General features: G+C 39.7%; 1 protein-coding gene across 8 annotated transcripts in view; it reads right to left on the bottom strand.

The window, feature by feature from the left end:
• Positions 1 to 16819, bottom strand: part of TBC1D5 (TBC1 domain family member 5) — a 544621-nt gene extending 527802 nt beyond the window's left edge. For 5 of the 8 annotated variants that reach the window (XM_040480107.1, XM_040480108.1, XM_040480109.1 and 2 more), the window contains exon 1: positions 16637 to 16815. The gene's annotated coding sequence lies outside the window, so the exon portion shown is untranslated. Of the gene's footprint in view, positions 1 to 16636 lie in introns of all 8 variants that reach the window. The other 3 variants (XM_040480113.1, XM_040480114.1, XM_040480115.1) reach the window with 2 other exon arrangements.
• Between the last annotated feature and the right edge of the window lie 7433 nt (positions 16820 to 24252).

Raw genomic sequence — 24252 nt, 5'->3', positions numbered from 1 at the left:
ATTTTTCCTTCCTCTTTCTTTCCAAACGAAAGGAGAAAAAAGTTAATGAGGAAAGAAAAATAAGGGTAAAAGGTACTATATGCCTCCAAAAGTTTTCCCTAAAAGTATAATGATTCTTGGGAATTATTTTTAACAACATACTCATATTTCATCATTATGGTAAAATATATATAACATAAAATTTCCCATTTTAACCACTCTTAATTGTATAACTCAGTAGCGTTAAGTACATTCACAACTGTACCACCATCACCATTATCCATTTTCAGAACTTTTGCATCATCCCAAAAAGAAGCTCCATCCCAACTAACAGTAATTCCCTATTCCCCTTCCCCCAACCCCTGGTAAACTCTAGTTAATTTTTATAAGATTTTATAAACATAAACAAAAGACGTGAAAATAAAATATGAACACCTATAGACACATGACCCAGACTCAACAAATTATCAAATTTTGCTATATTTATTTACCTGCCCCAAACCTCCTGTCATTTTACCCCTACTTACTTAGAAAATAAAAAACTTCAGATTCTTCTTACAAACCACAATGTCGTTATCACAGCTAACAATATTAACAAGAATTCCTTGGTATCATCAACATTGAAATTTTATAAATATAGTCAACTTAATTATAAAAAATACTTGTTTTCACCAAACTTCTCATTGATCCTCTCAATACTGCAATGATTTCTGAATAATTTCATGTATAACTGTTTAATAAAAGATAATTATGATTCAAGACTAAAAATACCACAATGTTTCAAATGAAAGCTTTCTGAGGAATTCTACAGAGAGACTATGGTTCTCTACTAAAAACACAAAATATTACTTAGTATCTCATAAATGGAATGTTTTCTCAGCAAAACAGCACAAAAGTAACCTAGTGTAATCAGATAGCATCATTATTTATTTTATATAAGCAATCATTACTAACTAGAAAAGCCTATTTGTCTAGTATTGTTTTTTTTTTTATGGACTAGATGAAATTAAGAAAAACCTAGGTAACTTTTCTTTAACCTAGCAGTGTTCTTAACAGTGTTGTAAAATGTGAAGATATGATTGTACCTAAAAACCTTTTTAGTTCTCTAAAAACAGTCAAACTAGAACACTTGAAATGATATATGAATAAATCCTTAGCTTAACAACTATAGTAGTAATTTCTATTCCTATGAGAAATGACTTTGATTCACAGAGTTTGATATCATAAAATAACACTCATTTTCAAAATATAAAAGACTAGAAGAGATAAAAGACAAAATGGGGGCTCATTCAAATTTAACCCATAATTTTTCATATACTACAACCACTAGTTAAAAAGAAATTATCAGCCTACGGAATATAAACAAACAAATCTCAAAATATGAAACAAAAAGTCAAATGTAAACAAGAAAAAAAGATGTCTACATGAGTTGCATAGTGTCTTTTCTAATCCTATGTATTTTTACTAATGCAAAATATATCAGCTTAGAAAGTATAATCATAAAGTGCTTTAAAGTTTGGGATTACAAGAGATTACCTCCAAGATCAAAAGCAGCACTGAACGAATACCAGTATCACATGATCTAACTGCACAAAAATTTGCTGTTGCTCAATTTCTGCATCACATGCGGGTCTAACACAGACCAAGAAAATTGAAACACTTAGATGTTTACTAGGAAGCATTTGTGCATGTGTTTGTTTAGATAAAGTTGTGTCACTACCTTTACCCAAATCATTTTCAAAGCGGTGATCCTAGAACTTCTTGAAAGATAAGAAATGCCTGGGGCGCCTGGGTGGCGCAGTAGGTTAAGCATCCGACTTCAGCCAGGTCACGATCTCGCGGTCCGTGAGTTCGAGCCCCGCGTCAGGCTCTGGGCTGATGGCTCAGAGCCTGGAGCCTGTTTCCGATTCTGTGTCTCCCTCTCTCTCTGCCCCTCCCCCGTTCATGCTCTGTCTCTCTCTGTCCCAAAAATAAATAAACGTTGAAAAAAAAAATTTTAAGATAAGAAATGCCTGATTTGCTTTTAGTCCTTGTCTCTATAACCTGAATAAACTCAAAAACTACAAATATAACATTACTGTAACGAACATTCTAAAAATGTCAAGTTCCAAGAAAAAAACTCCTGAATTATCTTCATTATATGATTTTTAAAGTTTGCTATGATAAGAAGTGTGGTTTAAAAAGGCAATCAGCTAATATACTCTGCATAGTTATCACTGCTCAATGAGGGCAAATGTCCAAATGTTGAATAAAGAATAAAAAACTAGAAAATAATTTTCAAGGTGTGCAAGTAGTTCTGTATCATAAAAGATTCTATTTTGCATCTTGACTATAAACAATAAAAAGGAAAAAAGAATGGAAAATCTAGGTCTAAATATTTTATAGAAGTCAGATTCTCAATTCAAAGAGCAATAATAAGAGTGCTCTGATGGCTCTTACTCTAAATTTTTGCAGGCCAGTGAATTTATTTAACTTCTGAAAAGCATAGTATAAAGTTTTAAGCACATACTTTATAAACATTTTGTGGATTGAATTTCTAAAATACTCAGGTTTACCATTAATTAGCTGTCATCATGAACTTCCACCTCAGGAGACGGAAATATACACACACATACACACACACATATGTAGATATAGATGTAGATAAATATAGATATAAGATGTGTGTGTGTTGTGGCTGGCAATGTTTTTAAGTTTCTGAAGAAAGTCACTGATTTCATCTTGCCCCGTTACCTGCCATGAAGAACGTAAAGCAGCCTAACTTGTAGGCAGCATCCACAGCTGATCTGGTGCAAAATTAACCACCAAATCAGTTAAGAGAAGGCACATTCTGACAATTTCTTAACTTCAAAAAATATTTATCATTATGATCAGTGTCCATGACTCTTCAATATTAAAAGTATGATTAACTCTTTTACACCATTTGTACAGTTAAGTAATTTCAAATTCCTTGCCAGATTCGATTCATTCTTCTATGTTACTCATCAGTAACAATTAGCTGGGAGCTCAGTATGAGCCACAGGACCCTACTCAGCACTTTTTACAAACAACACTCTATTCCTCACCATACGCCTGCAAAGTAGTCTTACCCTACTTTACAAACGAGAAAACTAAGTATCAAAATGTTCACGTCACATCAAGACTGAATTCCTAAGTGGTGGAACCAGACTCCAATCCAGGTCCACTTAGGTAAGGTCTGTTTGCTCTTCCCAGCGCCACAGACTCCCCTTGATGCCAACCTTGTTTATGGGTTTAAAAAAAAATCTCCCCCTCTTTTTCCTCCAGAAATTTGTATTTAGGACTGGGAGATGAGAATAAAGTTATTTCCAGGAATTATTTCTGTGAATACCATGGCACAATTTTCTCCAAATTCTTCTTGGTTTGACTTATGATATTTCAAACATGAATATTAAAAATCACATCACTGACTCAAGACTCAAGACTTAAAGGCATGCATTAATCACCACGAAGTATTTCCTACAACAATACTAAAGACTCTGAACACAGCAAACATCCAAAAGCTGGAGTAGTATATTGGTAAAAGTATTGCGAAACAGTATTTCTTTGCACTAAGTGTAAACACAACTTTCTAAGAATAAAACTACGTGAAGCTCAAAATTGTTTAGTTATGTTAGAATTCTCCACTCTAAATACTAGAATCAACCAGAAAAAATGTATTTATACATTTTCTTCACAGAGAATATTTTACAACTGTCTGAAGATGTCATTACTCCATCCTTCTTGAAAGTTATTTTCACTAGGTACAGACTACTCTGCTGGCAACTCTTTCCCAGCACACTGAGACACCATCCCACTGTCTTCTGGCTTCCATTTCTGCTCCTGAGCAGTCCACCATCAGTGTAACTGCTATAGCCACATTAAAGATAATCCATCTTTTGTTCTCTGCCAACTTTTAAGAGATTCTCTTTGTTTCTAGTGTTCTCCATGTTACTATGATGTGTCTAGATGTGTGTTTAAAATTCTCAGAACTTCCATAATATAAAAACAGGGAGGGGGACAAAACATAAGGGACTCTTAAATATGGAGAACGAAAGAGGGTTTGGAGGGGTTGTGGGAGGTGGGATGGGCTAAATGGGTAAGGGGCACGAAGGAATCTACTCCTGAAATCACTGGTGCACTATATATATGCTAACTTGGATGTACATTAAAAAAATAAATAAAATTCTCAGAACTTCTTAAATTGGTGGACTAGTGATTTCCTCAGCCCTGAAAAATGCTCAGCCATTCACTTTTCAAACACTCCTTCCTTTCCTATTATTTCTCCCTTTTACAATTAGAAAATTGATGAAATACTGTTAGACCTTTTCATTCTATGTTCTCTATATATTGTAATCTCTTTCTTTTTACCCATTTCCTGATCTTTCTGTGCTACCTTCTGTATAATTTATTCTCCCTTATGTCCAGTTCATTGGTTTTCTTTAGTTGTATTTAATCTATTGCTAACAGTATCCACTGAGTTTTTCATTGACTTACTATATTTTTTATTTCTGTAAGTTTTGTTCAGGTCTTTTTCAAATCTCCTAAGTTTCCTGTTGCCCACTGATATTTTCTATCTTTTTGCAAAGAAAATAAATAGTTCTTTCATCATCTGTCTGATAATTTCAAAATCTTTAGTTTTTGAGAGTTCATCTCTGTCAGTCAGTTGTTTCTGCTGTTTCTTACTCATGGTACCTCGTTTCCTTGTGTGCTTGACTATATTTTATTGTGAGCTAGTTCTTTGGAAAAGTATTTGTGGGAATTTCCTAGGACTGAAGATAAAAATATATTCTACCTGAGAGGACTTTCATTTGCTTCTGCCAGGTACCTAGACCCACCTTTAAATTCACAATTTAAGGTTCTTTTGGACCACCAGGCAACACTGAACTTGAGCTGCAAATCAAGAAGGAAGGATTATGTTTATAACTTCTTAGGAAATAATATTTTTTCAAGCCCAAGGCAAACATTCTTACAGCATCCTGTGAGCAAGAGCATGAGAAGGGTTTTCATCTTGGTTTAACCATACTCTATGACCCTCTGGTCATAGACCCTCTGGACTCTTTTGGAGTCCAATTGTGTAGGGAAGGAATTTCCTATTAGATTCTCCTCCCTGGGCCTTTATGAGCTTTAATACTCTGAGCCTTAGAAGGCCCTCAAAACTAAAGTAAAAGCACCCTAGAAAGTGGGAAATACCCTCAGAGGAAAAGCAGTTTTAATATTCTACTTACTTCTCTGAATTCTGGCTTTCATATACATTTTGGGTGATTTCTTACTGTCATGTTAGCTCTTAAAGAAAAAAAATTTCTAGCATTTCTAATTCTTTTCAGGGAATTACTTCATCCATATAATGTAGCTGACCATATTACCTTGTTTTCAATTTTAATAGGTTTCATATTTTTATATTTCAATCACTAAAAGTTTCATTTTGTGGGTAAGTGTAACACTGACACAAGGAACAACTACTCTTTATTCAGCTCAATTCACTGGTACTGTCTAGGACAGAATTTTGCCAAATCCCGAAACAGATCAATTCCATTATATTATAAGACCATTAAGAGATGGAAAAGATTCTGAAATTAATTCCCTAAATAGACATCTGTATAATTGCTATGGAATTTATTAGTCTACTGGGTTTTTTTTTCCCAACAGCAATATATATAATATACAAAAATTCTGTATTTGAAGCTACTGGAAGATTAGCTCAAGTGGTAAAAAGATGACAAATAATAAGGAACTGAGTTCAATCTTATTTCTGCCAAAAAACAGAATAGTAAAGAAAAAGGCTAATATATGGAACTACATAAAAATTTAGTAAGTCTTCATAAGAATTTTTAAAATGTATAAGCAAAATTAAAAGACAAAATTGAAAACATTTGCAATACACATAATGGGCAAAGAGTTAAAATCAACAGCATGCAAAGAGCTCCTGAAAATCAACAACAACAAAACCCAAAATGGACAAAGGGCTTAAAAAGGCATTAAAAAAAATAAGAACAAAATCAATCTTTCATTGTTTGTCAATAGGTTAACCAAAAACAATGATTTATAACATCTTCTGATAGCAAGTTGTGGGCAAATGTAATTTATACCATGCACTAAAGTTAGAAAAATAATGTTAATTTCTACCCTATTCGGCAGTTTGGCAATAAGAATCAAAATCTAAATTGTGCATTTCCTTTACATAATAACCCCATTTCTTACACACACACACACACACACACAAATAACTTCATTTCTAGTAATATACTTAGAGTAATAATATCAATGCACGAGGACTTATGAAAAATAAAAATAAAAAAATAGAACACAAAACTCATTAAAGTTTGGAGTTGTATGCACAATTAAAACTTAAAGTTCAGAAAGTGTATGAATAAGAACAAAAAAGTATATCGCTATTAAAAAGGGTGGGAATAAAAGTTACTTTTTAAAATTTCACTTTATGGTGTAGTTTGATTTTTCTTTAATTAATGATGTACTATCATGATTCTTGGGAGGTTAAAAGTATAGACAAGATTTAACTCATCCAACAATTTTTGTAGTTTTATTTTTTGTTTATTTTTTTGGTCTGTATAACAGATGAAATATAGTCACAAATTCTTTGTCACTTTCTCTATCAGGAAATGGAGTTTAATTCTCCTCCTGTTGAATCTGGGCTGACTGTTTAACCAATAAAATATAGCAGAAGTAATGTTCATCAGATTGTCTGCTTCTACTTCCTACCTCTCAGAATGCTTGTTCTTGGGACATTCACTCTCAGAACCCACCACTCATACCTAGGGCACAGAGAAAAGCCTAATGGAGGTGCTCTGATCAACAGCCCCAGTTTAGCTCCCAGCATTAACTACCAACCATGTGAGTAAACTATGTTGGAAGTGGAAACTCTAACCTCCAATGAGCTGACACAAAGTGAAACAGAGATAAACTAACCCTACCAAATATTATACAAATATAAAATCATGAGTAAGTAAATATTACAGTAATAATATTACCATATAATATGGATACCTAATAAATATGAAGGTACTAAGTTTTGGAGTGGTTTATCACACAGCAGTTAAAAACTGTAACAGTCTCTTGTTTACTGCTATAAATTGAGCACTTAAGACAATACCTGGTATGGGGCACCTACTTTTAATAGTCACAGCTTTGAGAGTATGAGTAGAGATGACATACATGGCCTTGGCATTCACAGAGCAGTCAAAAGTGGGACAAAGACTGTAGGTAAAATGACAATTATAATACATAATAAATGTTATATTATACAACAGCGTATTGGGCCAAACAGGAAGGACACAACACAGACTTATTGGTATAAGGAAGCTCCCTAGAGCAATAGCATTTCAGCTAAGACCTCACAAGAGTTAGTAAAATCAAGAGACAGAAAGATTGGGGCACCTGGCTGGCTCAGTTGGTAGAGCATGCTACCCTTGATCTCAGGGATGTGAGGCCCCACACTGGGCATGGAGCCTACTTTAGAGAGAGAGAGAGAGAGAGACAAACAGACTATTCCAGGCTTGAGGCAAGCAAAATCATAAATAGTTCCAAAAACCCAAATATTTCGGTACTTTATAATGAAATCATAGGGGAGGCAGGAGGAGACACAAGACTAAGCAATAGGTGACAGAAGAGTACTGAAAGGTTTTAAGCTATAGAGTCAGAGAATCAACTGAGGGCTTATAAAGATCACGTGGCTCCAGGGATACCAGTCAGAAAACCCTACAGAAACAAAGGCAAAAGATGATGATCTAGAGATCAAGAGGTGAGGGGCACCTGGGTGGCTCAGTTGGTTGACTGTCCGAGTTCAGCTCAGGTCATGATCTCATGGCTCTTAAGTTCAAGCCCCACTTTGGGCTCTGTGCTGACAGCTGGGAGCCTGGAGCCTGCTTCAGATTCTGTGTCTCCCTCTCTCTGCCCCTCCCCCGCTCATGCTCTGTCTCTCTTTCTAAAATAAATACACATTAAAAAAATTTTGGGGGGGGCGCCTGGGTGGCGCAGTCGGTTAAGCGTCCGACTTCAGCCAGGTCACGATCTCGCGGTCCGTGAGTTCGAGCCCCGCATCAGGCTCTGGGCTGATGGCTCAGAGCCTGGAGCCTGTTTCCGATTCTGTGTCTCCCTCTCTCTCTGCCCCTCCCCCGTTCATGCTCTGTCTCTCTCTGTCCCAAAAATAAAAATAAACGTTGGAAAAAAAAAATTAAAAAAAAAATTTTTTTTTAAAGATCAAGAGATGATATACCAGAGTAGAAGTACTGAAGATAAAGAGACAATGGATTCAAGACTTAGAATCCGAGAGAGATGCCTTTACATAAGGATTTGGGGAAAGGGAGTAAAATGGGTGTGTCTGCCAGATTTCTGGCTTCAACAACCAGAAAGATGGTGGTATCATCCACTGAGATAATAAACTTGAGAGGGGGAACAGGTTTTGTAAGAGAAGACAGTTGCAGACGTTATGAATGTGAGTTCTCGGTGGGCCATCCAAAAGTGGAATCATCCAGTAGGCAAACAAACACACAGGTCCAAAGCTCAGATAAGAAATCAGGATTGGAGAGCTAAGATAAGAGACTTTCTTCAGAAGCTTTTTCTCACTCTGTAATATTAATCTCTCACTATCTCCTCAGCCACTCAGATATTACTCTACAGTTCTCTGACAATTTGTCTTTATGATCTCTCATTTTGTTAATGCTTCCACAACAGTGATTTTATGTTATGAAGAACCCCAAGTTTAATCAGTGTTTTATCACATCCTTTGCCAGGCAGGATGCATGGTGGCCACTAGTGAAGGCATTATGCGGGTAGTTTTAGTGACAAGAAGGAAGGTAATTAGGGATACTGATCAGGACTACTTCAAAGACTGGGGGAAAGCATCTGTACTCCTAACCAAAGTATCAAGGAGGTAGTGGGGCTATTCTCTGAAAGAGAAAATAAAATATATCTTGAGAACAAATACGAAGCCAGAAAATCATTAAAAGGGCAAAGAAGTACAAAAGGATAATCAGAGAACAGAGAGGGGGCCAGAGAAAAAAGGACTGATATACCAGGCACTTCCCCATCCCTACCTTTCCTATTCTATCCTATCTTCACTGCTTCCTGGTCTATTTATCACTTCCCAATGGCTTCCATTACACTCAGTTTTGACAATTACAAAATTTGGATTGGCGAACTTTAAGAAGACCATACCAGGACCATAGCTTGAAAAGAAAAATCATAAATAGTACAAAATTACACCACTTGACCAGAGAATGAAAATCGTGATACCTAATAATGCAACTAGGCAAACCCAACGTTGCACAGTTTGATCTCTGTAGTCTATCAGTATTTCCTTTTGATTTCTGCCAAATCACATAGAAAAAAAATCTTCAAGCTCTCCTAAGGAGATAAAAATGTAAAACTTCAGAATAATTGCTTGGGCAGTGGAGCTAGACAGCCACAATTATAAAAGAAGCTGTGGGCACTTTAAGTTAAAGTACCAGAGCGTTATGTATATTACCACAAGTATTTTGACATAAAAGTAGAATCACAAAAGTTTTGAGCCAGAAGGTCCTTAGAGATTATGGGTTCTGGCTGCTGTAACAAAGTATCATAGACTAGCTGGTTTACAAACAACAGAAATTGATTTCTCACAGCTCTGGGGACCGAACTCTGAGATCAGGGTGCCAATCCAGTCAAGTTCTGGTTGAAGGCCCTCCCCCAGGTTGCAGGCTACTGATTTCTCATCATAGCCTCACATGCCAGAGAGAAGAAACAGACTCTCTTTTGACTCTTATAAAGGCACTAATCCCATTCATGAGGGCTCCACCCTCATCACCTCATCTAATGCTCTAATTACCTCCCAAAAAGTCTCACCACCTAATACCATTACATGGGAGAGTAAAGGTACAGCATTTCAACATAACAAATTTTGGGAGGACACATTGAGTACATAACAGAGATCACTTGGTAAAGTGGTTTTCCAAATATTTTAAAATCCGTCTGAGAGCTGGGTAGATCAGTTCACAGTAATACCATATCAAAATATCATTTTTCAAGTCAATGAAATTAAGAAAATAATTCCAGCACAGCTTCCATAAGTGAAAATTAATCATGGGAAAAATAAAAAACAAATAAAAAAAACCCCACAGAAATGACCAGCTTCTGACAGTAGGCTTATCTACTTGGAAAATGTAAAAGAATCAACTGAAAAGTTGTTATAGTAGACAGATTCAGAAAGTGACTGGTTACAAAATACACACAAAAAAATCAATAGCTCTTCTATTTACCAGATATAGTAGAAAACACACACACACACAGAGGAAAATCTTATTCCCACCAATAAAAAATTAAATACAGTGGAACTGAATAGAAGACCAAATGATAAAGCTTCTGATAACAATCGAGAAAGAATAAACCATTCATTCAGTACTACTAACTCACTAATCAAAAGCTTAAAACTCTAGTACCCTCTACTTCACATTGTACAACTAAACATGTTCTGGAATAACTGTAAATTCAAAATTTTAAATTGAAATATAAAAATCGTTTAAAATATAAATTCATAGCTATATAAACATAAGGTAGGAAACGCCTAGAAGATTCATAAAGGAACAACAAGATTTAACTACATAAAATGTTAAAGCCTATAAGAAGACAGAGGAGGAGGTATAGTCAAGTATACCCAAATACAGCTGTTAAAGAAAATACCCAATAACAGCAAGTACAGGGCCTCTCAAACAGTTTTGTAGGAAAGGGTAAAGTGGTACAACCTTTTTGATAAGCCATTTGGTCATGTGTATCAAAACTGCTAAACATGGGCATATCTTTTGACCTACTAATAATTCCACTCACAAAAATTTTTCCTAAATAATAATGTATAGGCACAAAGGGATATTAGCTACAATAATGTTCAGTGTAGCTCTGCTTGTCATGTAAAGATTGAAAGGAATCTAGGTGTACAAGAATGGAGGACTACTAATAGTACATTCATACAATGAAACAGTATGGGGCCACTAAAAATTGTGTGGAAGAATAACATCATTAGTAACATAAAATATTAAGGGAAAAACAAACAAGTAACAAAATAGCATAAATCCACTTTTAGTTTAAAAAGATAGGTCTATCAACACATCCACATGTTCATCCATATATACTTACAACACACACACACACACACACACACACACACACACACACACCACAGGATAAATAGGTTAAAATTAACCCCTAAACTATTAAGAGTAATGAAGGTTGGAGAGGGGAGGCAATTTATCCCAAGCCCCACACATATCTACCTACCAAAAGGAGCATTCTTACTACAAGACTCTTGGACTTCATGAAAAAAAGTCTAGTTTAATCAAGGCAGTAGACAAAGACGGAAATAGTGGTACCATCTGCCCATCTCCTATCAACACCTTCTCTCCCAACCCCCACCAAGGATCCAGGGCAATCAATCCACCATCTCACTCCAGGGTGGCAAGAGATGTAATGTTAGTAATTCCTCTTGGATTCCTGCAAAGTAGCTACCAGAGCTACCAGAACACCTCCTAAGGTACCTATTTTGGGAAACCTAAGGGGTTGATTCTGATCCCCACTAATTACCAGCAAACAGAATGCACACCTCTACAGCCAGGATCTGTAACTTCGGCTCAGTCTTCTTGCAGGATTATAACACCCCAACTTCATCAGAAATCAGGTACATCTCCCCCAGGGAGATTATATGAGAAGTGGGGGGCTTACCTCTCACTAATCTAATTATTCTGAAGATCCATTATTTAGAAGTGGAAACCTTGCCCCTCCCCCGTTCATGCTCTGTCTCTCTCTATCCCAAAAATAAATAAACGTTGAAAAAAAAAAATTTAGAAGTGGAAACCTAAACTGCTTTTGGTTCAACCTTTTATCTTACTTAGATGTGTTAGTCAGAAAAGCCTTCAGGAAAAAGGTTACCTTGTTCAAGACTTGAAAATTGTAAACCAATCCTAAACCACCACCAAAGACATCTTTTGTTTCTACAGCCTTTCTTCCTTGTTTTGAAAAATCTGAGTGGCCAAACCATATTTATTCATATTTAATTCTCCAAAGGGATAAGAACATTACTATACCAATTTTGTTTTTTTCTTATGTTTATTTATTTTTTAGAGTGAGAGCAAGAGAGCGTGAGCAGGGGAGAGGCAGAGAGAGAGGAAGACAGAGGATCTAAAGCAGGCTGAGATCATAACCTAAGCCAAAGTCAGATGCTTAATGGACTGAGTCACCTAGGCGCCTCCCCAATTTCGTAATTTTATCCAAAAAGTACAAACAATTTCTGTTTTCGGGGCCCACACAGGTTTATACCAAATAAATGTACAATTTCCATTAAGTTCATTCAAATAGTCTTCATGTGGACATGATCAACCACATGGCAGACGATCCATAGTAAAACATGGTACCTAACACATGATAGCATTAACGGTGTGTCAGACACTAAGTATTATATATGTATACGTACATATATGCTATACTAATATATATAAACATATACACACACATCTATTCATTTAATCCTCAAAACAACTTTGTGAGGTACTATTACTATCCTCACTTCAAAGATGAGAAAAGTGATGCACTATGAGGCTAAGAAACTGGGCAGCGTAACATTACAACAGACATCACAACAAAGTATGAACTTTGAGAAAACATTTACAACCGGGCTTTGTTGTTATACTGACTTCCTACCTAAACTCATTATTATCCCCGTTAATGAAAAACTAATGCTACTGCAATCAGCCCATAGGCCCTCCCTTCTCACTTCCCCCTCCCACAAAATCTCATTTCTCAAGTTCCAGTACACACACTATAGTATTACTGCCATTCTAACCATCTGTCCACGTTAAGAGAAATGTCTTAGACCAGGTGTATAAGCACCACTCCCCAGACTGGTGCTAATACAGAACAAAACTTCCAATGGTCTGAGACAAAAGGGGATGGGGTACAGATGACATATTAATTTTCTTATGAAAACCAATTATTTAACGTTTATTGCGAGGTTGTCCTTAGTACTTCCTCAGTGTTAAAATATGATAACAATGACTCATGCTTAGATTGTTATCATCCTTACCGGCCAAATAAAAAAATTATTTTTTTTAATGTTTATTTTTGAAGGAGAGAGACAGAGCATGAGCGGGGGAGGGGCAGAGAGAGAAGGAGACACAGAATCTGAAGCAGGCTCCAGGCTCCGGGCTGTCGGCACAGAGCCCCAAATGGGGCTCAAACTCACAAGCTTGAGATCATGACCCAAGCTGAAGTTGAATGCCCAACCAACTGAGCCACCCAGGAGCCCTAATGTTTATTTATTTTTGAAAGACAGAGCATAAGTGGCAGAGGGGGAGAGAGAGGGAGACACAGAACTCTTAGCAGGATCCAGGCTCTGCACTGTCAGCCCACAGCCCAACGCCTGCCTCAAACCCACGAACGGTGAGATCATAACCTGAGCCGAAGTCGGATGCTTAACCAACTGAGCCACACAGGCATCCCCCCTTACTGGCCAAATAAAAAGTCAGTGACCCCATCAATCCCCCCCAAAATCCTAAACGTTACAATAACAAATATAAGCTGCATCTATTATGTATGCATAGAGCGGGGGAGGCAGTGGAAGATGAAAGAGAGGCATAGGCAAAAAATGAACTGAAAACTAGCAGAGCCAAAAGGAAGCAGACGCTACTTTCACATTTAACAATGACTTACAGACTTGAAAGAGACTGGTCCAGGTAACAGGTGCAAACAAAATAAAGCTTTTCAATATTTCAGTATCTTATTCAGAAAAGAGTACAAGCATTGAGGCAAGTTTTCATTTTATGGGATTGCATTTCATGGAATACAATGGGGGAAATTTTTTAAAAGATGACAAATAGGGATTTAAAAATGGAAAGCAAAACTCATAATTCTCAACAATACTAGGGAAAGGGGATTTTAAAAAGTATCAATTTATTTTCTTTCCAAAAAGCTGCATAAAGGGGCGCCTGGGTGGCTCAATTAAGTGTCCCACTTCAGTTCAGGTCATGATCTCACGGTTCGTGTGTTCCAGCCCCGCATCAGACTCTGTGCAGACAGCTCAGAGCCTAGAGATTGCTTCAGATTGTGTGTGTCTCTCTCTGCCCCTCTCCCACTCATGCACTATCTCTCAAAAATAAATAAACATTTTAAAAAAAACTTTTTTAAAGCTGCACAGAGAAGACTGTTAAAGCATACACTCTAGAGCCAGCCAGAGGCCCAACTCTGTTAGCATAGGACTTTTACCCACTCTCTGCTTTAGTTTCCCTTAAAGATTGTTACAATTAGAGGAGTTAGACACATAAAGTGCTTAGAAGTCTGGCACTAGTGCTTCAAAAGTACTGTCATAAATATTACTTAATAACAAGAAAAAACAATGGTAAAGTAAGGACTAGAATGAAGACTATAAAAATTACAGTGCTAAAAGTAGTCGAGGTTACTGTTCAAAAAAGTTCTTAAAAAGTTAAGTAGAACCATTTTTTTTAACGTTGATTATTATTGAGAGACAGAGAAACACAGAGCATGAGCAGGGGAGGGGCGGGGGAGACACAGAATCTGAAGCAGGCTGCAGGCTCTGAGCTGTCAGCACAGAGCCTGATGCAGGGCTTGAATTCACAAACCCCGAGATCATGACCTGAGCTGAAGTCGGATGCTTAACTGACTGAGCCCCCCAGGTGCCCCAAGTACAACCATTTTTATTTACATAAAGTATGAGGTTAAGTAGGACTTTTCAACTTTTCAATTTACTTTTATTAATTAGATTAGGAAAACATCTGAATCCATTTAGGATAACCTCAACAGGTGGAGACCCTAAATTCTTTACAAGATTGCTTCCAAAGCTCAGGAATGCATTTCTCAACGGAGGCTGCATCTGGGAGAAGCAGCACACACTCAATACTCTCACCAATAAAAGAAAACTTCCTCCCAGCAATGGATTCAGAGACACACAGGCTATAAGCTGATAAAACCTAACTACCCGTAGCTGAGTCCGTCAGCCAGAAGTATACTAGGCTTCCACGGAAAAATTCACAGGCCAGGTGATGTATGCACCACAGGATGCACACCTGGTACCTCCACTCCTCCAGGTTGGGGCATCTCACCCTCCGTCTGCTATCCCTTCCCTGGGATTCCAACATAGCCTGCTCACTGTTCATAAAGGATTTCCCTAACACAAGCTTTTGAGTTCATCCTGCCATCTACCCCTTCTCTCAAGCCACCTCTACACTCAGGATGAATTAAGGAACGTTTTCATTGACACATCACTTTATTTCTCAGCACACACATTATCCAATTCCTTGCTATTCAAGAATTGTTCCCTGTCTAGCAGCACCTAGGAGCTCATAAGATATGCAGAATATCAAGATGCATCACAGATCTACTAAACCAGAATTTGCATTTTTAAACCAGATCCCCAAGGGATTCGTGTGCACATTAAGGTTTGAGAAGCACTGCTCTGACTCTACTGCAGGTAGCTGTAAAAAATTTTAAATACTCAAGTTTACATCTGAATTTAGAGATACAGCATGAAAATTCCAAGACATGTAATCAGAAAAGCTCATTAAGAAAAATGACCAGCATATAAATGAACTTGAGTGTACAGATTTTTAACAATGCCTATATTTAACACTTCCTGCTTTCAGTCAGTATTTTGTGCAACAGCACACTAATAACATACAGTTTTACTGGTACTATATTTTGTTGTACAAAGAGTACAAATAATGACTGGTTCTAGGTGTCCCCGCGCAACCCGGCCCAAAGCTGTTCAACCTGCACGCGACTCCTATCTGAGATTTAGTCCAATTTGGGGTTGACGGATACAGCTCATTCCCGAAAATCATCATTCAGAAAACAAACAAACAAACACCCTAAAGGATGTGAACTTTATATCATTTTCCTGAAACTAAAAACTGCTTAATAGCTGGTATTGAACAAACTCTAGGTCATTTGCAGAACCGAAAATTGTTTAGGTTTGTGTTCGTTTTTTGCAGGAAAAGTAGGAGGGATCAACTTTCACAAAGTTTCTCTCAGATCCTTAAAGGCCTCAACTTGCACGTTCTTACAGGTGAACAAACTTAAGTCCAACTAAAATATGGTCACGTTTCTTTCCTCAAAAACGAGAAAGGTTTCGCTAGTCTAAAGACTGCATTTTAAAAGGTTTGGGGATTACGGGTCCCTTTTGCTTCCGGCCTGTGAAGGAAACGTGTTGCCTAGGCTGAAATGAACAGGGAAATTTACCAAGTAGGAAGTTGAGCCCGTCCACCCACCAGGCTCTACCCTCTCGCTGCACTTGGCCTTGCAGCCTAGACCCCAACCTCTCGAAGGAGGGAAGGCGGGCTGGCCGACTGGGGGAAGCAACCTCCTCTCCGTGCCCGCCCTGGAGCTAGAGGAGCCTCCCTCCCGCCACCCAGCCCCCACGCCGATCCGGGAGGCGCACAAACGGGGGCGGTGCGACTACCCGTTCGCGGCGACAGCAGCAGCAGCACCCTCAGGCCCTCCCGGGAGGCGGCGGCAGCTGCAGCAGCGGTGCTGGGAAAGGCGGGACTGGTCCTGAGAAGCTGAGGGGGAGGCCGGGGCGGGAGCGACTGCATGTGGGGGGCTGCACTGGAGGGAGGCGGAGGCGCTCAGGGGGCTCGGGCTTTTTTACGATATCATCATCTTGTTTTACCTGTGGCGCAGAAGGGCTCCCCAGCTCCTATTCCCTGAATCCTCCTCCTCCTCCCCTCCTCTTTCTCTCTCTCTCCCTCAGTCTCTGCCGAGCGCTCGTGGAACCAGCCGGGCCCGGCCGGACCAGAAAGAGAACAGGGCGGGAGGGGGAGGCGGCGGCGGTGACCAGCGACCACGTGACCACGCTCGCGCCGTAACGGCGGCCGCCTCCTGCCGCGCGCCCTCCCCGCGCTCCACCTCTAATAACCCCGCGGCTCCAACGCCCGGGACGTTTGTGCGCAGGCGCCCGCCCGGCCGAGAGGCTGCGCGAGCGCGCAGCGCGCTCGCTCCCGGGGCCAAGTCTGCGGGCCCCTGAGAGGCGCGACGTGCGGAGGGAGCCACAGGCCAAACTACTCTGCTGAGCCGGCCATCTGCCAGGGCGCATGCGCGGGAAGTCTTTGCCCCTCACTCCCCCCACACACCCCGCCTCCCTTCTCTGTTCTTTCTCATTCCCCTACCAGCGCGCGGCTGTAGGATTAGGAACCTGCTGAGGGGACTTAACACTCACACTCACCACCACCTTCCCGGGATGGGACTGAGAGTAAGAGATGACAGCCTCTGGGAAATTCCTGAGAGGCAGGTCCTCCTACCTCAAAATTTACGTTTCCTTGTTGCATGTAAATGGCCTTCCGTTCTACATTTTACTATGTATAGCTGAGTAGACTCCTATCCATGCTTCAGGACCCCGCCTGTCACTTACTTTGGTGAAACATACACCACTCTGCTTTGGGGAAGTCATTAACATTTTGTGCAGACCTACTTTAGTATAACCCAGAACGAAATAATATATTACAGTCATTTCTTTACAAACCCACAGTACTAGGCTTGGATTTTATCTCTTACTCATAAAACCTAGGACAGTAAGTGTGTTCAGCATTGTATCTCAGTACTAAGTCCCGATGACTGTCAGCACACAGGCAATACCTAAACTCTAAGTCTTCATGCCCTTCACCTATGCTTACTCATGATTTAAGATTCCCTTTAACCCTAGCGCTCAGAATGCCTGGTGTTTGTTTCTGGAATATGAAAGCCTTTGAATGGTGATGCTAATTAGAGTGGTAAATTCTTCACCTAGTAAAAAAAAAAAAGATTTATGGTCTTTTATTAGCCTATCTTCATAAAGAGCTCCAAAAGAAACTGATGTTGTTGAGTCCAGAAGAAGACAGAGAAAGATCAAATTTCCAAAGGTTAGCTACCTTCTGCGGAGGGTCCCTGTGTGGGAGACCTTTGTTCACAAACACTCCCCTTCACATAGGGATTCCCTCTCTTTCTGTTGGCCCTCTTTGTTGCAGAAGCTGGTTAAGTCAATGGCTCTGACCATATCTAATCTGGGCAAATAATTAAAATGTAAAAACTTACTAATTGGCAGTTCCGGTTAAGTCCAGTCATCCTTACCGTGATGCTAGGTGAATACCGAGCTGATGTTCATGAAACATAACTAACAACAAAATTAAAGAAAATGTTGGAGTAAATGTTAATCAAGAAACAGTATTAATGAGAGCTTCTGAGAAACTAGGAAAGTCACAACCCTCAAGACTCCAATCTGATATGTCTGAAATGTTGATGGACTCTTTTCTACATTTACCAATGTGTGCACATGCCCAGTGATCCTACCTGTTGGTTGCAGCTACCACCCAGGATATGCTAGTAGCATCCTATTCTAAATATCCAGTCCAAGGTTCAGACTCTATGAGAGACTATTCTGGTGGCCCACAATGAACCATGCCTCCCCAGTATCCATGCCTTTGTGTAACATTCTCCCTTTGAATGTGGGCTGGATCTGTTACTGCTTTAAACAAAAGAATGAGGCAAAAATGACTGCCAGTTCAGGCTGAGGCCCTAAGAAGACTTTGCAGTGACAACATTGAAATTTACTGGAGCCTATACTCATGGAAAACGGAAATGACTAAGAAATCCCCCCCCCACACACACACACACGTGTTTGTGTTCTGGGAAATGGCTTACCACAAAGAACCACCCTTCCCCGTGTGACTTAGATGAAACTTTGTCCACTCTCTCATAACACTAGCAGGTGACTCCTTGTTCACCTGTGATAAGGCCAAATACATACCTTTCCCTTTTTGTCTAAACCTGTTGACAAGGCCAGGCACAAACCCTTCAACTTCCTTTGTCTCATAGATGATTAGCTGAGATTAGAACTGTTTGTCCCCTTAAAATTAGCTAGACCCAGATATCAACACATCCTGGCTGATTAAGACATCCCCTGATTACAAAACAATTCTAACTGATGTAGGCTGGCTGGTCCAAGGACCCAAAAGAGGTCCCACAAGACAGGCCAAGAGGGTCTTTGGCTTTGCACAGGATAGACATCAAACATAAGCCAAGAGGAAGTGACAGCAGAGTTTACCGAAGACATAGAAAGAGTGCAGACAGTATCTGGGAGTCTCAGAAAGGGAAAAAAAAAAATGAGTCTTGTCTTTACTTGGTGTCTGTGTTTTTACTGAGGATTGTAGACTCATGTACATGTCTTCTCAGGCATTCAGGAACAAAGATGAGTACTTAAGTGTCCTCCATAAGTCATTTATGACCTGGAGCTAGGGGTCTTAGAAAAATGTTCATAATGACACGCCTGGTCACTCCTTAGATGTTATCTACTGTGCTGGAAGACTCCAAAGAAATCATTGAATCCCTGACCTTTACAAGGAGGACATACATTATCTGTACCACAAGACATGTGTGGGGTGGGGGTGTAGCAAGAATAGAGACAGCAAAAAAGCCATCTTTCATAGGGTCCCTTCAGATTCCCTATCTCACAATTATAAGCATCCGTTGATAACCCCTCTATAAAAGTTCAAGTTGCTCTTATACTCCAATCTTCAAATCTGGGTACTCTCTCCTTTGCAATAGTCTGCATAAAATCTATTTTCCTTGTTTGTTCTGTTTATGTTTTTGACAACAGCTTCCGTTTTCCCCCTTTGGAGGTAGTACCATGTAAGAAATGTAACTACTCTGAGGTTACCATGATGTCAGAAGTCTAACCCCAGTCATTTTGAGAGGCCAAATAGAAGAAAACTCAGGCCCCTGGCTAACAGCCCTAGATGTGCTCCCACTGGGCACAGCCAACTTGGCCACACTTGTAAGTGAGCCATCTTGGAAGTGGATCCTCCAGTCCCATCAAGTTGCCCCAGCTGAGACCACATGGAGCAGAGACAAGCTATTCTCCACCATGCCCAAATCGCAGAATTGTGGGCAAATAAATAAAAGTGTTGTGTGAAACCACTCAGTTTTGTGGTAGTTTGTCAGGTAGCAATAAGTAACCAGAATAGACCTATATCTCCAGCTGCCTGCTAGAGATGTGTCCCAAGAGTTCCCACAGGCAACTCAAACACAACCTGCTCCAACTGAGTTTTGCAAATCCCCTCCAAACCTGCCTATTCTCCTATATCCTCTACCTCTGCTGATGATGCATTTATCCCCCAACTAGCACCAGGGCCCCAAACAGAAAACCTGGAAAATTTCTCTGACTCCTCTTTATCCTACAACATTCAGTCACCCAAGTAATGGGCTTTCTTCCCCAGGCCCACCCCCTTCTCACTTCAGGTGCTCTTCATCTCTCTCCTGAACTACTGAGGACTAGTCAGGGAAAAGTCATACATGTACCCAGATTAGTTTAGAGGTTTATTGTCAGCCAGGGAGGGAGGAGATGGAAAACCAGCCTAGTCATCTCCCATCACCTGTGTCGGGTGGTTTCACGCTGGGAGGCCCAGTTGGTGTTTGGAGAACCACAGAATGACTCCATAATTTAGGTCACAACAGTAGCTCTAGGGATTCAGCTTCTCTCTGGCTCCTCACATCCTTAATCTGCAAAAGAAAACCTGAGGGGTCCGTCAGTCTCCAGTTGCTACAGAGTACCCTGACAGAGCTGAGACTGGTCTGCAGCCTAATCAAGGAAAAAGAAACTAAAGTAATAAAGCTGATGATTAATAACTCCATAAAATATAAACATTGTATGAAAATTCATTTTGAGTTATGCTACTTATAATACAATTCATATTTTGAGGTAGAAACATTAAATTTGAATCAGCATCAGCATTGTTAGAAAAAATAGCAATTGAGACAATTTTGCTGCAGCTTGGTTCTTTGCTTTGGCATCAATGTGCGTTCTCTGTCTCAGGACATGGCAGAAAACGAAGCACACACACACACGCACTCACGCACACACAGAAATGCAGGTGTTCTCTGGAAAAAGTAGAAACCCTCTCCTAGGCCTTTGTCTCTGGGGACACTCAGCCTGGACCTTTTTGGCCAGGCCAGTATCTGCACCCCTTCTCCTGGCTCTTTTCTCTTTCGCTTCACTCAGCTCACCTAGGTAAATAAGCCACATTCAGATCTTGAAACCGCCATAGGGACCTAGACTAACATGATAACAAGATACACATTCTGAAACATGGCAGTGAGAAGAGTATGGTAAGCATGCTCTGTGTGTGGAGCTGGTATTAGGAATCATCTCCTCCCTTAGTAAGTACCCTGTGCAGCATCCTGGGAAACAACTTGCTCAGATCTTGTGCTATAAGGAACACAGTTGGCTTTCAGCCTTGCCTATTGCCTGGCCAGATCCAGCACTGTGTTTATGCTGAGATATTTCCCCTGGGCTTCTCCCAGTCAGTGATTGAGCACACAAATGGGATTAGTGCAGACCCATTCTTAAGGAATGCAGGATTCCTCTAAGGGGCAGCTTTGACTTAAAGATTCTCCCTACGCTGGTCAAAACTTTAAGGCTGCCTGCAGTCTTAAATTCTTCTTGGTTAATCTACCTTCCTTCCCCCTTAGCTTTTACAGTTGTCGCCCTGCATTGCGGTCCGAAGGCTCTCTCTAGCTCAGCTTCCACTTCTTTCTCTCTATCGTTCACTGGTAATTCTCCCAATAAAACTTCTGTTCATCCAATCCCATTGTGGTGTCTGCTTCTGCGAGGACCAAAATTGAAACCTACCTTCCATGTAGGACTACTTCTGGCCCATCCTCAGACTAGAGCTACAGGGGATAGTTATGAGTAATACCAAGAAATCTAAATTCTTTAATTCTTTTGTGTTTGGTGTTTTGAGAAACTTCATCTCCTAGAGCCATCAAGTAAATTGGCTAAGCCTGGGTAGAGATAACAATAAGCTAAAGCCTTCACTTAAGATAAGAAAGATAGTTTGAGTTATTTTGACCATAAAGATAATTAAGATCATGATAAAGATTGTGAAACTAATAGTAAAAGTTTTTTAAAGTTTTGCAAGATAACAAGAGCCATTTGGCTACTCCCCTCCACATCCTGTGTTCTTATAGTGGATAGCTTGGGAGCTGTTTGTTCCAAAGCATAAGAGCTATCTCCCACAACCTTCAGTCACCTTTCTCTTTCCCCACCTCCAACCTCAATCAAGAACCTGAAACAAGCAGGGCTAAACAGCTCCTCTTTCTGAGAGAATTGAGAATTGGGTTTAAAAGCAATGGGTTAGTCTTTGCGTGTGGCTAGAACTGTAACAACCCCAAGGAGTAGGCCATTTCATCAGTCAGTGTCTGACCGGAGGCTAGAATCCACTTACATTATTTACAACCAAGGAAATTTAATACAGGGAATGAGTTATACAGGTAATGGAGGGGCTGAGGACCAAACAAGTAATGAGGACATTGCCCTGAGATTAGCAACAGCAGAGGGGAACTATACTATCCCATAGCTGAAGTGATGTGAGAAAGAGATCATGTCACTGGGGCTCCAGGGCTGGGATCATCAGATGGAATCTACACCATGGTAATAAAGAGTCTGAGTGGTTGCATGCAGAGAAAACTACTTAGAGTAGCTTTGCTCAGAGGCATTTACGAGGTTCCCCCCACCCCAACTGGCAATCACAAGGACAGGGACATGGTCAATTGTCTAAAGAAAGGTCATGACTATTTGTCAAATGGGGACAAATTTTGGCAGACCAAACAACACATGTTTACTACATTCCTTCTATTAGTTACATAATTTCAAATGCTCTTACCTAATGTGAAATAATTATCCATTTACTAACCCTGTGATTAAAGAGTAGGTATTAGTAGGTGCTCAACCAACTGATTAGTGATATTAGGATTAAAGTCATTTTAACTTTCATCTCAGTCATGGAAAAACAAAACTGACATTATTCTAGTGAAAACCTACCAAAAAAAAAAAAAAAAAAAAAAAGGAGAAACCAAAGACTGATTTATATGTAGTGTCTGCATACCTATGTGTAATAGACAGCTGGCTGCTCTTCCCTTCCACGTTTATTTTTCTCTTCTTTCATTGGAATTGACTTTTAGCTGGGGACATGGTCCTCTCTGGAGACAGCATTTCCCATTCTGCCTTGTGGCTGGGTGTGGCCATGTAACTTTGTTTTCATCTATGAAACGTAAGAAGATGCATTGTGTACATTTTCCACGTTACTTGCTTAAAAGAAAATTGCTTGCTCTAGACTGCCTATTTTTTATTCCTGCCATCTGGAACACAGACAGAGCTTGGTAGTTCCTCTTGGTAGAGGAAACCAGGCCCCTTCATGGAGAGCTGCCTCCCAACCCAACCCCTTTAAAAGATACAGAAATAAATTTTGACATATTAATTAATTAACTAATTAATTAAAAGTCCAAGTTAGTTAACATAGTATAGTATTGGCTTCCGGAGTAGAATTTAGTGATTCATCACTTACATATAACACCCACTGCTCATCTCAACAAGTGTCCTTCCTTAATGCCCGTCACCCATTTAGCCCATCCTCCCACCCACCTCCCCTCCAGCAACCCTCAGTTTACTTTTAAGAGTCTCTTGTGGTTTGGCTCCCTCTCTGTTTTTATCTTATTTTATTTTTCCTTCCCTTCCTCTATGTTCATTAGTTTTGTTTCTTAAATTCTATATATGACTGAAATTAGATATTTGTCTTTCTCTGACTGACTTATTTCACTTAGCACAATACACTCTAGTTCCAGAGTGCCTGGGTGGCTCAGTCAGTTAAGCATCCAGCTCTTGATTTCTACTCGGGTTATAATCTCAGGCGTCATGAGTTTGAGGTCTGCTGTCAGTGTGGAGCCTCTCTGGGATTCTCTCTCTCCCTCTCTCTCTCTCTGTCCTTCTCCCCTCCCTCTCAAAATAAATAAATATTTAAAAAAAATAATACACTTGGTTCCATCCATGTTGTTGCAAATGGCAAGATTTCATTTTTTTTGACTGCTGACTAATAGTCCAGTGTGTGTATACACACACACACACACACACACACACACACACACACACACATATACCACAGATTCTTTATCCATTCATAAGTCAATGGACATATGGACATTTGGGCTATTTCCATAATTTGCCTATTGTTTATAACATTGGTGTAAACATTGGGATGCATGTGCCCATTGAAATCACCACTCCTGTATCCTTTGCATAAATACTTAGTACTGCAATTGCTGAGTCACAGGGTAGTACTATTTTTAATTTTTTTGAGGAACTTCCATACTGTTTTCCAGAGTGGCTACACCAGTTTGCATTCCCACCAACAGTGTAAGAGGGTTCCCCTTTCTCCACATCCTCACCAACATCTTTTTTCCTGAGCTGTTCATTTCAGCCAT

This window comes from Herpailurus yagouaroundi, unplaced genomic scaffold (genome assembly GCF_014898765.1).
Source record: "Herpailurus yagouaroundi ecotype Mexico unplaced genomic scaffold, PumYag 159, whole genome shotgun sequence".
Classification (NCBI taxonomy): Eukaryota; Metazoa; Chordata; class Mammalia; order Carnivora; family Felidae; genus Herpailurus; species Herpailurus yagouaroundi.
This window is presented reverse-complemented; position numbering and strand designations above follow the sequence as displayed.